This window comes from Calypte anna, chromosome 18 (genome assembly GCF_003957555.1).
Source record: "Calypte anna isolate BGI_N300 chromosome 18, bCalAnn1_v1.p, whole genome shotgun sequence".
NCBI classification, from domain to species: Eukaryota; Metazoa; Chordata; class Aves; order Apodiformes; family Trochilidae; genus Calypte; species Calypte anna.
Window position 1 is genome coordinate 4,050,410 of NC_044263.1, and position 11,870 is coordinate 4,062,279.

General features: G+C 47.4%; 1 non-coding gene across 1 annotated transcript; it reads right to left on the bottom strand.

Annotated features, from left to right (window-relative positions):
• Positions 1–6,249: 6,249 nt before the first annotated feature.
• Positions 6,250–6,321, bottom strand: TRNAT-CGU. Its single transcript has one exon. It is a non-coding gene; the product is annotated as a tRNA-Thr (tRNA).
• Between the last annotated feature and the right edge of the window lie 5,549 nt (positions 6,322–11,870).

Below are 11,870 nucleotides of genomic sequence, written 5' to 3' on the forward strand. Positions count from 1 at the left end.
TCTTATACAGGCACCAAGGCACAGCTGAGAGGGGACAATGATCTCAGGACTACACAAGATGCGTTCCTAAAATTAAAGATGCTGCCACAGTATTATTTCTCCCACCTACAAGCTACAAATATGAAATGAGGCTTTAAACCCAGCTACACCAGGAAAGCCTCACATGTTTTCTGGTCTCCTATTCCTGTGATGACATACGTGTTTGAACTTGGGTACAATCCCTGTGAAATTAGTGACAAGGATTCCATCGATTCAGATGCACAATCTTCACAGCCCAAGTAAGGTTGTGACAATGCAAACTGCGTGATGCCACCAAACTCACGGCCACTTGGGTTCAATTGATGGCCACAACACCCAGCAATAACATTAAAAGTTTCAGACTGTGGCTCCCAAGAACCCTCTGACAATGCTGGCCAATTGCTCAATCTCTTCCTTTCTAATCTATTATAGCTTCTTGAAAGACAGTAAACATCAAATTCTATATTAGGCTGTCCTTGCCTTATATTCACACACAGTTTAAATTCTTCAACTTAGATGAGTGCACCCGCTCAGCACTGAGTACTGCTGCCGCAAATGAGGGGGCAAACCTCAGCGAGCAGCACCCTGAGAAGCCACTGCTGTTAGTACAGCCACAGGCTTGGCCCTGGGTCTTACAGGCAGCAACAAACAGTACAAACTTTAAAGGCAAAGGAGTTTCACAGAATCACGGAATGGTTGTGGTTGAAAAAGACCTCTGGAGGTCCTCTGATCCATCCCATCCTGCTCGAGCAGGGTCACCTAAGGAAGTCTGCCCAGGACTGTGCAGACAGCTTTTGAATCTCAAAAAAAATATTGACACCACAACGTCCCTGGACAACCTGTTCTAGCACTCAATCACCCTCACAGTAAAAGTGTTTCCTGATGTTCAGACAGACAGAACCTCCTGTGTTCCAGTTTGTGCCCATTGCCTTTCGTCCTGTCTGCTGTTGATGCTTTTTGCACTGCTGCTGACATGATTTCTCAGACTAAAGCCTCGCTTTGTCACCATAATCATCAGGTCAGCGATTATGTTGTGCTGAATGCAAAGGAAATTATTCTCCATAATTTGAGATTCATATGAGGACTAATAGTTCAGAAGCTATATTAATCCAGCATCTGACTCTGGTCCCATGACACTGCACTTACAAACATATCATTTCATCAGCTCTATTATAACTTTTTTTCCAGTTTACACCAAGGTCATAATAAAAGCTGTACTCATGTTACTGCCCTTCATTCAGCCAAAGCTTGTCCACTGCAGTAAACTTCACTCAGTGGGAAATGCAAGAGGGTAAGGACAACTCCCATGCATAAACCTTCCACGTCTGGCCCTGAACCTCTGTTGGTTTCGAGGAGTTTACAGTCAGAAACATGAGAGAGGAGCAGAGCTGTTATGACCAGCAGGACCCGTGTTGCTGAGGCTAGAGAGACCATGGAAATGAGACTAGAAATCCCCTGCCCATTCCCCATGCTCCTTTTTCCCTGTATAATTGAAGTTTGTTTCAGACACGCTGCCTGGAGTATCAGCTGACATCTTTGGGGCTTCACAGAAACAGTCACTGCCATTCAGCACCACTTTTTCAATTTAAATTCTGTTCTCATGGGTTCCCTTGGGAAGCCAAGGCACTGAGCACTACTCTGCATTACCCCAGCACAGCAGTAAGGACTCCCTTTCCCTCTCCCTCTGCCTCTCCTGGGTGCCTTGCAAGCTCATTCACAAATGATGTTACACCTTGCTCTCAGAGGAGCAGCATCAGCACTCTGTGCTGACTCCTTCAGTCAGCCTGGGCCGGGAGGCACACCCGAACCTTTTCATTTGTACCTAATGATAGATGAGAGGAGCATCCTCAGGACTGGACAGTTGTAAGTTCCCACTCTTGTAGCACAGCAAAAATTTAACAAGGGTCCTCATGGAGGAACCTCACAACTGCTCCCATCCTCACATTTTTAAAGAAGAAATTGAACACAGAATGAGACTCACTTTGTCTTCCCGACAGCTGCCATAAACACAGCTTTCAAGGGGAAAGGGGAAATTTCATATTTCCTACTTGTTATTTTTTAAATTATTGACTACTGCAGCAGTCAGTGGATTACCATTTGCAACCACATACCTGCTCCTCCAACAAAACAAATCGAGTAATTTCTGCTTCTGCTTGAGCCTTCGGCATGCAGACAAAACCATTTTTTATTCATCAGTGGTAAAAGGCTACAGCCATTTGACTTTAAACACAGACATGCTTCTGGGCTCTCTTCCAGGAAGTCTGTGTCACCCAGGCTCTAGATCGATATGTTTGTCTGCAAAGTCACCCTTTTGATCTGTAATTTTTCATTTTGACACAAGAAATGCCTTTTGGTCAAACTTCAGCAGTCCATTAAATTCCAAGCATAATGGAAATGGGAATCACATTGCTGTAGCCATGTGAAGATTTCCACAGGTTGGGGGTTATTTACTCACGGGTTAATTTACTCAGCCATATATTTAGAATTCAGACAACATTGCAAATACTGTTCCCCTGCCTCATTTAAGATCACTGCCATCCTCCCAGTTGTTTGTTGGTGGTCTCACCAGCAGCCACAGCTTTGTGCAATACTTTCTACATTTAGCTGTATCATCTGCAGGAAACCTTATTGCAGTTGCACATTGCAGATGCTGAGCATGCTCCCAGCTTGGCCCTGCCATTGGCCATGGACAAACACAGGGCCCAGCTGCCAGGACACCAGAGAGCAAGGGCTCTCTCCAGCACACAGGCTGGCTGGATTGGGCAGCCTGTTCACCCCTGGCACACCATCTTCCAATTGCACAACTCAGCACATGTGTTTCCTTTCAAAGTCCAAAGTTCCAGAACTCGGGCTGTTGGGTTTTGTATTTTGATTTTTCTTAAAAAAAAAAAAGAAGAAACAAAACAAACCACCTGTGTCAGTGGTCCCATGGAGGGATACCCAAAAAGCAAGAGCTGGGACAACAAACCAACATTGTATTAACAGAGCAAGTGGGTCTGAACAGCCTTTGGGACAAGCCCCCTGCCTGGCTCCACACAGCATGGTCTGAGCAAGGCTGGGGAGTGACCTCACTACTACTTCTGACCCAGAGACACAGCTCCTCCTGAGCTGCTAACACACTGCTTTTCAGTTGCTGAAGCTTTACCCTAGGGAGGACATGACAGACACTCAGGAGAGCTGCAAAGCACTGAAAATGTTATAATCTGAACAAAGGACATTATGCTTTTAGTCCCCATTCACATCTTACCTTTCAAAAGCAAACATTTTCTGTCAGCCTCTCAAAAATACACGTACTATACAATTCAGAAACACGGCTGGTATAATGGATTCATTTTTACACTTATTTTAAAGGGGTCATGAAGATGTCTGGATTCTGAATAACTGGTTTGTCAAACCAGAAAGGTCAGAAAATTCTGTATCTAAATATGGTCAAGATTTTGAGAATAACATATCTTTTAAGTATATTAACTGTAATGTATTTTTATTAGGCATATAAAATTGGGCTTTTTATTAGGCCCTTTTTTAAGGGCCTCATTTTAATCCTCATTTAATAACTCCTCATTTAATAGAGGTGTTATATTCAGAGGGAGGCTGGTCAGTATTTTCTGGAATAAAAATCAAAGATTTTAAAGCAACTCAAGTGGGGCACCTACATTTTTTCTGCCTTTGATCAGGATTTGTGTCCAAAACAAACAACGCTTCCTCATCCACAAAAAACATCTCCAGTAGAGCTATGATCAGATCATAAGCATCTCGATTAAAGTTCACTGGCACTTCAAGACTTAAGCTATTAAATTAAAGCCAAAATCAAATTTATTGCCTGAGTACAAAGAGGGGCCCATGAATTTGGGAGTTACAGAAAACATCATCTGCCTCAAGAAAACCCTGCCATGCCAGGAGTTCCACAAAAACTGAAGGGGCAGAGACACCAGAGGGGAGTGAGGAGAACAAAAAGCCCCAGCAGTGCCCACATGGGTAAGTCAGGTGGAGAGGGAGCAGCAGAACCAGCTCTGCTTAGATGTGATGAAGATTTGTGCATGGATTTTAGTTTTAGGATGGACTTTGATAACATACAGGGTCATCTGACAGAGTCTTGTTAGCCTGAGCAGATCTGATCACGTGGGGTCTGTTGCTGATTTTCAGCTTTGTTAGCAAATGGTGCAGTGCTCCTGTCCCAAGTAGGGCAGCACAGCACACACATCAGGTGACAGAGACACACAGGGACAGACTTTCACAGCCTGAGCTTCTGCTGCAAGAATTCTCTCAGTGATCTGAAGCAATCTGCAGCCTCCACTCTTGCCTGAGCCAAGGCTGTGAGGAGTTTGACTCAGCACATCTTGCCTTGGTGTAAACTTTGTGTGTGAGCCCAGAGGCATGGCTCCATTCCTTCCAATAAGCCAACCAGAAATACTCAGGGGTGACAAACTGCTCCAAAAGCTTTACCAGTTGAAATGCAGTATTTATAGCAAGGCCTCCACCCATTCTTTGCTGTACAGGAGCACCTCCTCATTTTCCTCTGGACTTACTTGACTACTAGAACCAACGCATCGTTTTTCAGTCATACTTTGAGGGCGAGCAGGGGCCTGTAAGACACAACAGGACTATGGTGTGCTGCTTAAAAACAACAGCTCTAAAAAGATGGTCTTGAAGACTAGAGGAAAATACCTGTGCTCTGGGATTGAAGTCAACAACATGAGCAAGGCAGTACACAGAGAACTGGACGTTACTGAACAGAAGGATTTGGGCCGTGTTCCAAGAGTGAAGATGCACAACAGTAACCTTGGTACAGAGCTTCTGTGTGGGCTCAAGGAGCTGGGCAAAGGGCCTGCAAAGAAACTTCTCACAAGGCACCCAGGAGTTCGAAGTGAATATTCCAGTTCTGCAGAGACTGAAGTTAAGCAACTGGTAAGCTGCCTGGATGTGTTGTTGCCACAGAGAAGAGCAATGCCAGAGCTTCCTTGAAATACCTGGCTCGGAGTCCTGGGTTCGTGGCACACATTTGGGCAAGACTCAGCTTCTTTCAGGGGGAACCTCAGTTTCACGATTGGTTTCAACCAGAAACAAACCCACAGAATTCTAAAGTTCTCTGCAAAAGCTGCAAGATGGCTGCAAGATCATTAGAAACAGCTTGGTTTGACATTCTGATGGGAAATACTGCAGAATGAACAAAACCCAAGCCAAAACAGTAAAAATGGGCTTTTTCAAAGCTGAAACTTTCATCTTTGAAAGCCTGTAACAAAGCTGTCAGGATTTTGACAGCACTGCATTTTTCAAGTAAGACGGTGTCTACATTTTTCTGAAAAACTTCTAAGCTGCATTTCCTGTTTTTATATTAAAAAAAAAAAAAGCACAATTTTTTTTGTAGCTTGTTAATAACATACTCTACAAACCTCCCCAGACACTGCACACACTCACTTCCAGTACCTATGGGAAAGACAAACAGCCTCCTACCAGACTAAGTATTGCCCATTAAACAGCAAAATCCAGTATTTTCTAAGCATCAAAGGAAGGAGCTAGTTTTTTGGAAAAGGATCCTCAGTTCTTACCAGACACGGCTACTGTGATTTTGCAATGAAATGACTCTGTTATTTACATATTTTAAGCTGTCTGAAAGCAGTGATAATCAAAGTGATGTTATACACAGTCAGCAGAAATGCCCTTGCACATGTGTAAAGCTTTGCACAGCTTTATGTATTCAAAATGAATCAATCAAGCTAATTTGTGGTGTAAACAGTACAACTGCACTAAGCTTTTCATAGCTGTATTAGTTTATTTCAGGAAGAAGCCTCCTTCTACCACTTAAGGGCTCTGTGAGAATGACACCAAACCCAGCATCTACAGAGAACGTAAAAGCAAGAGGGGTGCATTACTTCCAAGTTCATAAAAAATACAGAGAAATCCCTCTTGCAGCAGCGGCTTCTGGTCCCTTAGCAGAACGGTGATGTGCAGCAGAGAACATCCACATCAGGGAAGGGTGGTTCCCGAGGGGGCCCCGGCACTCTTTGCCCCGCAGTCCGGGTGCTGGATCCTGCCCGCCCCCTCATCTGTGATAGGTGCCCTGGGAGACCGCGGCCACCACCCACGGCGGCCGGTGGCCCTCTCGCAGGGTCCGCAGCTTCCTCACCGCGGTGGGCTCCCACACCCGCGGCGGAGAGCAAAAAGGGGCCGCAAACGAGGCGGCGTCCGCGGCCTCCCCGCAGCGGGGCTGCCGGCGCACCGCGCTGCCTCGGCAGGCACGGACGGGGTTCGAACCCGCGATCTTCGGTTTACGAGACCGACGCCTTACCACTTGGCCACCGCGCCTGACGGGCTAGCTGCACCCCCGCGCCGCCAGTGGAAGGCAGCGAGGGGCCGGGCCGGGCCCCCGTCCCGGGAAGCTGCCGCCGGACGGACGGGGCGGACCTCGCCGACACCCCCCCCGAGCAGGGGGAAGGCCACGGCACGGCCCCCGCCCACCGGTGGGGTTGGCGGAGGTTCCTGCAGGCACGTGCGGACGCGGGGCGGGGCACCGGGAACCGCCCCGGGCGGGGGGCGGGAGCACCGGCCGGCCCAGTGCCTCCCCTGCGGTTGCGGCGGGTGGGTGTCGGGACCTTTTGCCTCCCGCAGGGCTCGGCTGTGCCCCTGCAGCCGGATTCCCCAGCACCCCTCCCTGCCGCTGCACCCCAGGGGCTGCCCTGCCCCTCAGCTCTCGCCGGCACCGGCAGCCAGGGCAGCGCTTTCCTCAAAAAAACAAAACAAACAAAACAAAACCACCCCAAAACCAAATCAAATCAACATTAAATTACTGGTGAACATTTGTTTTTCCTTCCTCCTGCTGCTTCTCCTGACAGAGTAAAGCTGTGCGTCACTACAGAAACAAGGAGTTGCCCAAGGAAACAAACAGTAGCGCTTTTTTTTGTGTGTGTGTGTATATATATATATATAAAATTTAAAAGTCTCCTGCTAAGCTAAACATGCAGCCCTGTTGCTCTCCAGTGTTTGGCACCTGCTAACAGCCGCGTCTCACAATTCTGGGGGGAGGGAGGCTTTGCCCCAAGGCAGGAGCAGTAGGAGCAAGCCCTGCAGCAGGAGGTGGGGTGCTCCGGGACACGGGGACCTGGCTGGGCTGTCTCGACACAGCTCCTGCCTCCCAGCACTCTGTGTGCCAAGCAACAGCCTTTCTTCTCTTTCCCTTGGGACAATATCAAGCAATCTAACATGGGTTTGTGTCAGGAAGTGTTTCCTGATATTCAAACTGAATTTTCACATTTTACTTCAATCCCATTATCTTCTGTTTACTTTGTAAAATCATAATAGCATAAATCATAAATACAATACTACATTATTAATATTTCCTCCTTTGAGTTTCCAGCTACCAAATATTTAGTCTTATGGCTAATGCTTGGTTAAAACCCAAGAAATGAATCAGGTCTCATTTTTATCACTACTAGAGCTGTAGGGCAGGAGGGAAGCATTTGAAGGATGTGGTTTTGAACCACTATTTAGCTTTGCATTGAAAGTTTCTTTATTCTGGGTTCTAGTTTTCAACCACTGCTGGACAGCAGAAAGTAAACTGATTTTTTTTGGTTTACATACTTCTCCCCCAAAACAGAAACCAAACCAGTCAAACAAAACGAACATAAAATATCCAGACACAGGTACAATCTACTACCACTCTTACATAACATAATCCCTCTTTTTACTTTATACCTGTGATTTTGTAACCAGGCACCACTGCCTGTTAATCAGAACCGAGTTACACAACCTTTATTGCAAGAGTGCATGCTGCATCTGCAATGTGCTCCTCACACAAATAAATAAACCAAACACGTGAAGTCTGAGCAGCTCATTCCAAAGTGGAACAGCTGCTTTCCTGAGGGCCAGCCCCATTTTCAGGTATTAATACAAATATTGTGCCAAATGTTTCCAGGCAGGTCTTTGATGCTAAGGCTTACTTTTTTTTTTTTTTTTTTTTTTTTAATGTTACTGTTGCTTATGAAGCCAGCACCCCAGAGATACCCAGAGTAACTTGGTTGAAAACAGCCAGAGGGCAGGAGCTGTGGGGGTTGGAGAAGTCGCGGCTGTTTTTCAGCCACGTCCTGCACCCCCGCGGCCCTGGACTTTGCGTTTCAGGCGGCCGGTGTTGAACCACGTCCCATCACTTCGCACATGGCAGCCCTGGCAGCTCTCCCTCCTCCTCCTCCTCCCGCCCTGGCTCCGGAAGCCGTAATACGCAGAGCCCGGCCGTCCTCTGCTGGGGGAAAGCTCCGCTGCACCCACCGCCCGGCCCCGCTGCTCCTCCCGTGGAGCTGAGCGGCTCAGGGGATGCATCTTTAACCCAGGCTTTTCCACAGACGAAAGCAAACTCCTCTGCTGCTGCTTTGCGTCAGGGCAGCCCCCCCAAATCATTGCTGTGCACTGCTAGAGCTCGGCTCCTCCAGCCACGCTTGGGGCAGAGGCTGAAGGAGAGGCTCGGTCAGTTGGGTGAGGGAGGATTACTGAAGGGCTGAGAGCAACCCTGCCCGGTGACCGTTCAGACTTTAAGAGAAACCACACAGTGGCCAAGAGAGACAGTGTTTGATAAAACACAACCTGCGATTTGCTTGTTACTGTACAACAGGGGAAAATGCAAGCACAGCCTTTGAGTGGCTGAGCACCTCATCTGGTGCCACAGCCCAGTTATCCACTTCTCTATCTTCCCAGAAACAGCCCATGCTATGAGTTGTAAGCCTTATGTTATACGCTATCATATCAAAATATTGACCACCTTGTCTGTTAGCAAGCTAAGGCACAAAGATCTCAGTGTGAAGGAATAAGCATTTATGCACTATAGCACAAGACATGCTGACAAATTATCAATGCAAAGTTCTGTCAAAATCACCATTAACCCAAATAGTTGTACCTCTGGAACAATCTTCAATGTACTAGTCATATGCTCGAATCTCTTTTTTGCATCCAAAAGGCAGTTCCAAGGCTCCAAGGACAAAACTCACCCTGAATTATGCAACCTAAGAGAGTCCCTGCTGCTTTACATGGGTCTAAAGACATTTAGTGTGGAGCTACATCTCAGACCCCTGCCTGCCGTCAGAGATCTAGGAAAACATAACATGGGCCATCAAGAGCAGCAAACAGAGCAAGGGGAATCATCAAAGTCATGGCTTTGAGAGTGCTATGCTGAAAAAAATGTGTCTGCCAGGACAACATAAGGAGTTCAGAGCCTGTTGCCAGACTACAGAAGCTGGCCCAGATACACAGCGTTCACGTTAGATATATTTCCTCTTTTTAACAGCTCTCCTTGCCACTGCCCAAGTATTCAGACTGCAGGCGTTCTGACTCCTATTTCCTACTGCCTCATTTAACCTCTGTCTGCCTTCAAATCCCCTTTCCTTCTCTCCTCTTCCCTCCAAAAGTTAAAAGAAAAATAACTACTCATGAGCTTTTAATTCCTGGTAGCAAAATGACCCAAGGGTTTCAGCTCTCCCCAGCATGGTAAGAACAGCGTGATTTGTTAGAAACTATTACATTGAGATACATCGTGTTGATGTACTACCATGCCAAGAGTCACAGTTGATGTACTTTCCCAGTGTGCATTTCTTGCATGCTGGTGAGTGATTTTTCTGGAAGTAGGTCAATAGTACAGCAGGTTAGCCTGAATTACTGAGGTATGGGAGCAAAACAGCTCCGTGTCTCTCAGGTGAAGTGGTTTAGCATGCACAGTGGGGAGTTTTCTTTGAGCCTGCTGTTACAAATCTGAATATCCAGCATCTGATTGCCATGAGGAATCTGGGAATGGGGAAGCCTGAGAAGATAACATGCTGCTAGGTTACTCCATGGATTATTCATACACTGCCTTTGCTCTGATTCTCCAAATGTGTCAGCCTGCTGGGGACAAAGCTGCCCAGCAACCACATGGGATGATAAGTAAAGTTGTATACCAGGTTTAGAAACTATTGGTGGGCAAATCAAAGTAGTTTGCACACTGTGATCACTCAAAGAACCCTAAAAGGCTTTTTAAAGGAAAATATCCTGCAGAGCGTGAAATGATCAGGTGAAATTTTTTCAAGTTCCCTTTCCCCTCTCCCTTGCTTCCAGCCCAGCAGGAGGCAGGAAAAACTCCATGTTAGACTCCACATTTTAAATAATTCACCACAGGCCTGTTTCTCCTCTGCTTTACAGTCTTCACCATTACTCACATTTGGGTTAAACTCACATTTTTTACACCTGATGAAGAAGCAGGTGGGAACAATACCTTTTCAGAAGGCAAACTTTAAACCTACTGAAATCCCCTGTGGAAGCACAGCTGGGAGCCACCTGCAGCCACATCACCATGGGCTTTGCTGGGGTTTCCATTTCAAGTGATGGATTCTCTCTGCTTTGCTGCCCAGCAGGTAGGACGGGAGCAGCGAGCTGCTCAGGGCTGCTGGAAGAGCTGCTTCACCCCACAAGTCTCCCCAGCACACCACAGAGAAGCCCCATTTTTCCCAAGGAGAAGCCTCTGCAAGCTGCCTGTGGCTGCACCTCTATCAGCAGTGTTTTCCCAGACTACTGCGTCCCTCTGTCCAGTAGCGGCAGCCCCAGTGCCGGCTGTCCCTGAGGTGACTGCGGCCATGAGGCCCTCCCCTCACTCCACACGGACTCTTGCAAAAAGCAGCCTTAAATCTACACAATTCGTCGCTTACTGGGTTATTTTTTCACTCCAGCAGTTAAAACAAAGACCAGAGAAGAGGCCAACAATTTTGGCAGCTCAAACAGAAGATTTAAAAAAAAAAATTTACCTCAGCGCGTTCGTCGAGGGGACCCCGCAGGCACCGGCACCTCCTCCCCTTCCCGCCTCACACGGAGCCCGTTGGAGACGTGGCGCGTCGCGGCCTCAGCCTGCAGCAGTCCAAGGGTCTCCTTTTGTCCCCACTGTCTCCACACACGGCATTGGTGGCAACTCCAGCCTCTCGAGTTCTCCCATCTCTGCTCCCTCGGGGGAAAACTTGGCTGATCCCGCTCCCAGGAGAGCTCGTCCAAGCACACTTGGGAGCCACGGCTGCTCCCGGTACCCTGCCAGCGGGGTCGGGGCTTTCCCTCAGGCCTCTCCCCGGCAGAAGGCAAGGGAGAGCCCTCGTCCCCTGAACCTGGGGAACCCTGGGGTGCTCAGGGCTGTGGTGGGTTGCAGGTGTGCTCTGCCCATCGCTGCACCTGCTCCTTATCCCCGCGGGTCAGCGATAATCAAATCACGATATTGAAGTCAGGTTCCACAGCTGCAAATCCTGCAAACAGCTCCCAGCTGGAGTTCCCATCAACTGAGAGGGGAGCACCGCGGGTGGAGAGATTTAAGGGGTCGACCCCGTGAAGTTTCAGCATTATGTATCCTACAAAGCTCCTGGAAATCTAACATGAGATAAGGCAGGCAGGGAGACAAACTCATTCCCTAGAGATATCTCTGTAATTCAGGCAAAGATAATGAGGAGCATCCAGGCAAGAGAGAGCAGAACTGTGCAACCCTTCTTTAATGAAGCACAGAAATAGAGGTGGCTGCGTATGGCAAGCAGGGACACTGAATCACTCACCCATGACAGACAACTTTTTAGTCATGCAGGGAAAGCAAATAATTTATTTACATCTCTGATTGTACATTACAGCTACCTGAACAGACCCACATTAACAAGGACAGCTTTATTGTCCCTAGAAACAACTTGAAGAAAATACAGAGAAAATAGTGTAATGGCACATTGCAAGAGTTACTGACATCACTTCACTTGTCTCATAAATTACAGAATGAGATTTAAAATGGTCAAATGACACTTTTGCTGGCTGTTTTGCTGGGTTTTTGTTTGATTTGGTTTGGGTTTTTTTTCAGTATTTTTCAGTAACAGTGGAGTGGA